The sequence below is a fragment of the Athene cunicularia genome (genome assembly GCF_003259725.1).
Source record: "Athene cunicularia isolate RWA chromosome 3 unlocalized genomic scaffold, athCun1 chr3_part1, whole genome shotgun sequence".
NCBI lineage: Eukaryota > Metazoa > Chordata > Aves > Strigiformes > Strigidae > Athene > Athene cunicularia.
The window spans coordinates 49761627-49767085 of record NW_020799097.1 but is presented as its reverse complement, the minus strand read 5'-3'; positions in this window follow the sequence as shown (position 1 = coordinate 49767085).

Here is a 5459-nt window from a genome sequence, read left to right as displayed (position 1 = left end):
GCCTGCCCGCTCGCCTTCCCGGCGGCTCCGGGAAGCGCTCGGGTCTCGCAGAGCACCCGGGACCCTTTCTGAGGGTGGCAGTGGCCCGGGCTCTGGGCGCTTTTACTAGAACTTAAACGGCAAAACCAGAGCAGCCGTCGCACGTCTCCACACCGCCGGTCTTTGTCGGGGCCACCGCACCGGGCAGGGACTCGCTGCCTGTACTTCACCATAAGCCCAGCTCAGGCTGCCAGCCACGGTGGAGGAACAGTGCGCCGTTTCTTTCCTGACTTGTCTCCACCGGTCATAAATTAGTGGTGCGCGAATTCTTCTTTAAATCTGGAGTCCGATTCAGTCCTTTTTCCGCCTTTCAATGATAGGGGAGCACGTTCAGACACGTCCACACGTGAATGTTAATCCAGCTGGACTTCCTCCTCAGAGGCTGTGCCCTTGCAGAAAGCCCTCCGAAGTAGTTCACTTGAAGACGTAGTTAATTATGGGTTTGGGTAAAGGGGTGACCCACAAAGCCAAGGAACATAAAGCTATTAATGTAGATGTATTTATAAATACACTACATAGCAACGTGTATGTATCTGTTCTCGCCTAGCTTTGTATTGACCTGAACTACGGACTAGATTTAGTACAAAAGCAGTGATGTCTCTGATACCAGATATAGACAACTGTATGCATTGAGTAGTAGGTGTGCTTCTGGATAGAATTAGCAGACAAATTAAATTATTCCTGATTTATTTAGCATTATAGACAAGCAATGAGATTTGTAAACCATTCAGTTTGATTGGAAAACAGCAAGGCCCAGATCCCGCATGCCTTACACGTCCTGCTAAGCAAGGGCTAAGGCCCTCAAGGTCTAGTTAGGTTTCGAATTCAAGTGGCACTCAACTTAGGAATAGTTCGGCATGATTTTATTACAAGGGACAGCATTTCAGCATGCACACAATTAATCCTCAGTTATCTAAATATAGTAGGAGCCAATGAATTAATTGGAATGAATGCAGGTTCAAGTAATGGAAATAGTGTTCACTGCAGCTCCATTTTGGGTCACGACGTTGTGTGCCCTGCCATGGCTTTCGTTGTAATGCGGCCCCTTACACAAGGCAGCTCAAAAAGACACTAGCCACTAGGCGTTTGTGATGCTGGCGTTCGTGTGTATGATGTAGCAGTTGGTAGGGGAGGAGAACCACAGTAGTGACAAAAAGCCAGGATCAGACAAGTCCACGCACAATGAGAAGACGCTTATTCCAGCACTGCGTCTCTGGGGAGCCTCTACTTGCAGCTTTCAGCAGTTAGCCAGAGAAGGCCTGCTGCAAAGCTGTGGCTGGTGCTCAGCCCCTTCCCAAAAACTGCTGCAGTTTGGGGCTGATTTTGATCGGTGCAGAAACCTTCCCATGGAGCGTTTCCTTAGGTCCCGAGCTTTCAGGGAAGCGTAGCGCTTTGACCTTGAGCTGGATTACAAGCTGCAAATCTAGTCCTAAACGATATTATCATCTTCATTTATTTATTTAATTGGCATTGCATTGCTGCACAGGCATTGCCATTAGGTCTCATTGTACTGGGTGAATGTACTGTACCCTGCACGTGGTAAGAAATGCTCCACTCCCTGGCAGAATTGCAGTCTAAGTAAGGCAAGCCAGGGTGGGAGAAAGGAAATAAGTAGTAACCCTATTAAAGAGATGATGGACTGAGGCACTGAGCAATTACGTGACTGTGCTGAGGTCATACAGGAAGCCCATGTCAGAACTCAGAAATAAAACCAGATCTCCTGAGTGCCAGCCCTGGGCCTTTACTGCAAGATTACCTGCCCTCTTCAGAATTCACTGGTATATCAGACGTACAGCCCTTACCACATTAGGCACAGTAGCAGCTCTTCACAGCTCCACACAGCACGTGGCTGCAGTTTAGAGGCAGAATGAAAACCACGGTGTAATTGTTCCTATACATTTTAGTTACCAAATGTGCACGAGCAAAACAGAAAGACAGGGGAGCCCTTCTAATCACCGTTCCATGGCTGGGCACACTGAAATACGTATAAAAAACCTGACCAAAATTGAATCTAAAGCCGGCACGATTTCCAGTATCTTCCTTTAAGTACTTTAATGCCCCAAGGGTGGGATTTTCAAAAAGGCTCCATTTATGGGAGTTTTATCGCTGACTTTGACGGGAATAACGTTAGGCCGGCCCTGAGGCCATTTGGAAGCCTCACTCACTTACTGTGCCTACTTAGACTGTGAGTGTTCCTGTGCAGTGCTGTGTCTTCCTCTGCATCTCATTTTATCTTCTGTCCCTGCTCAAGTTTATATAGAGAACACGTGTACCTGTCACGGTACCCAATTACACAGCTCTGGTGGGGTCACAGTTACTTTGCAGCTCCGAGTCATCTCTGAGGGTGATCTCAGGCATACGTGGACGCCACAAGACCCATGAAACGTGGGGCCTGTGGCCTACTGCTTTGGGGAGAGTAACGTTCGTATGACAGCACTCTTGGGTGGGAATCCTCATAAGTGAATTTTGAACTCTTTTGAGCTGCTACATTCAACTACAGCAGACTATCATCAGCTCAGTTTTCATTCTCATTCTTCCATTTTGTCGATTCAGAGCATCTGCTTCCCACGAGATAAGAGTGTACCAGCTCACGGTGGTAACCCAGATATGCTCACTCCTTCTTCTGCCATAACCTACATTCTCCCCGGGGCAGTAGCTAGAGAAGTGCAGGTCACATTTCTGGCTTTACCTCTCTTTCACAAGTATTGTACTGCAGAAGCATGGCTGGAGCTGAAGTTGCATGGAGGGTGGGGGGCCTGGGGCTTCTCATCATTACATCATTGTAGAAATCTACTGTAAAGTGTAGTTCCACTCAATAAAACGATGTTATATTGCAGTTACATTACAACGGCTGCATTGTCTACACGGACTTCACACGAACAAGTATATGACGGTTGGTTTATAAGCCACCTGCAGCCTGCTCTCTCTCAGAAGTTTGTGTCCACTGCAATAACCCTGTCTACCCCTCCCATTCACCTTGTGAGAGAGCGGCTCCCTCAGTGTATTTTTTGTTCTTCCCACAGCTCCCTACTACGTCCTTTAAACAGACTGGGCAAAGGGCAGTAGTTTTGTAGCTGATTCGGAGCAACCTGTGTGCTGATTAGAAAGAAAAGTTGTCTATGTGCCAGCTGACTTCATACTCTGAGACTTTAACCTTTCTGCCCAATTTGGCTAAAACTGGCTAATAGGTTCCACAGTTATTACAGGGAGATTGGCTGACTGGCAGATAGACACAGAGCAAGGGTCCAAGTTGTGCTGTGGAGACATGAAGGGTTTGCCAAAGACAGCAACGGAGTTCTGACTATAAAATTTTCCTCAAAGTGATGAACAGCAATTTAAAGATCAATTGAAGTTGGACTTCAGCCTGTGAACTGGCTGACTGACGGCTGTAACGGAGGGGAGGGGAAGGAAGAGAAGTGCAGTAGCAGAAGGAAGCGGTGACACTGCTGTGGAGAGAAGAACTCTTTACTCAAGTGATCTTGACAGTTTGGGGACTGAACTCTAAGGCTGGAAGCATTCGGCTCTGCATACACCTAAACTTAAGCAGCCAGTGCTGAAGAATTCTTGACCCATTTCTGCACTGCGTGGTGTATGGTGACTGCAGTCACCTACATTAAAAAGCAGGATCACCTTTCTGGAAGAAACAATGTTTACAATGAAACCTTCAAAAAAACCTGGTTGAATAAGGAGCTGTGAAGCTTAGTAAGTGGGAAAATTCAACCCTACAGCTTCAAAAACTGTCATTAAAGCAGCATCCACATCTGCCGAAGCTGCATTGCCAAGGCCCACTGAAAAGCCGCACTTGTAAGGCCAAGAAAGACTCTCTGCTCCTCATTGATAGAAGCAGGTTTCTAACAGCGTTTCGTTCACTTAATAACAGCCACAAATAGTGCATAGCAGTGTTGCCAGCTCTCTCAGCTTTGAGTCCTGCAGTAGTTTTCCTGAAATCCCTGTTCTTAAATTCCCATTAAAGGAGCATCTCAGCTTCCATTTTAAACCATTAGCCAAGTTCCTGATGTGCTGTGGATGTGACCCAAGTATACTTTCAAGGCCGGGAAGAAAGTAAGGGAAAAAAAAACCCAACCCTAATTGCATATTTTAAAACCTTTTTAAAGCTATTTTTTAAGCTGACATTATGCTACTCAGAAGCTTACATCATAATTTTTGAATACTTGGGAGTACATGGCGTTATTGAGTTTATATCATTAGGGTGAAATCAGTCAAACTGCTAATACCCAGCAAGAAACTCCACCTTTATTTTTTTTTACATTGATCTTGAATGATATGAAAGGATTTAATGCTTGCAACGGCAGTTTCTGTTAATGATCCAAGGTGATATTTGGTCATCTCCCCTTGCCTCCTGCCCCATCAGGACACCTCCACGGACCTCTCTGACACCTGTACAGACTGACAGACCGACAAACTGCTCTCCCTCTTGGCTCAGGATGGTCCGAGAGGCCAAATGCCGTTCTGCCCCGCCACTGACTCGTTGCGCAACCCGGGCATGTCACTTAACCCGTCTCGGTTACCCCATACGGCCTTAATTATACCCACTTATCGCTTAATTACGCCATTATTATAACTTCACACCTTCCTCTGCCCACACCCCGCGGGAGGCAGAGGCGCTGCCCCAGGAGCTTTCTCCTGTCGCAGCCTCATGGATACGGCTGCTGCTGTCCCCGGGTGTGTCTTCCAAAGACTGATGCTGCACCCCAGAGGGCAGGTACACAGCCACACGCACAGCCACACCCACCAGTAATGTGAAGGGCAGAACAGACTGACACAGGCAGGCCAAGGCCGTTACCAGCACCCCTGGGTCCGTAACCAGCCCGTCCATCGCCAGGAGCACAGGCCGGTCCTTCTCTGCCTTTCCCCACGGGCAGGACTGGATGTTGACTAGTGAAACACAAACACCCTTCACTCCCTGCGTTCACCAGCGCAGCACGTGCAGAGATGGCTCAGCTGACAGCAGGGACACCGAGCGCCTGGGATGTGGGTGCTGGCATGGCCAGCTCCTCCTTCAGGGCACAGCCTGGCTCTGTCCAGAGCCGTGTCTCCCGGGTCACCAGAGTTCAGGTTCAAGCCCACTGGAGCCCTGTACACACGCACACCGGGGTCCCACCAGCACCCGCCCTAAGACACTCTGTGTTCCAGCTGCTGTCCCCAAGACCTCTCGGCCCTGTGACCAGTGGTCCCTTCTCCCACTGCACCCTGACCCTCCCCTCCGACCAGGCTCGGGGTCACCCCTCGGAGTCACTCTTCCCCTTTGTGCCCCACTTGGCTGCCTGCAGCCTCACTTTGCAGGGGCCGGGCATGGAATCCTTGCCTTGCACAGGAGACGGAATGGAACCGAAGCCTGGTGAGCTGTGCAACATGGCAACTTTATTCAACAACTAAGAAAAAGTCATTTTTTTGTGCAG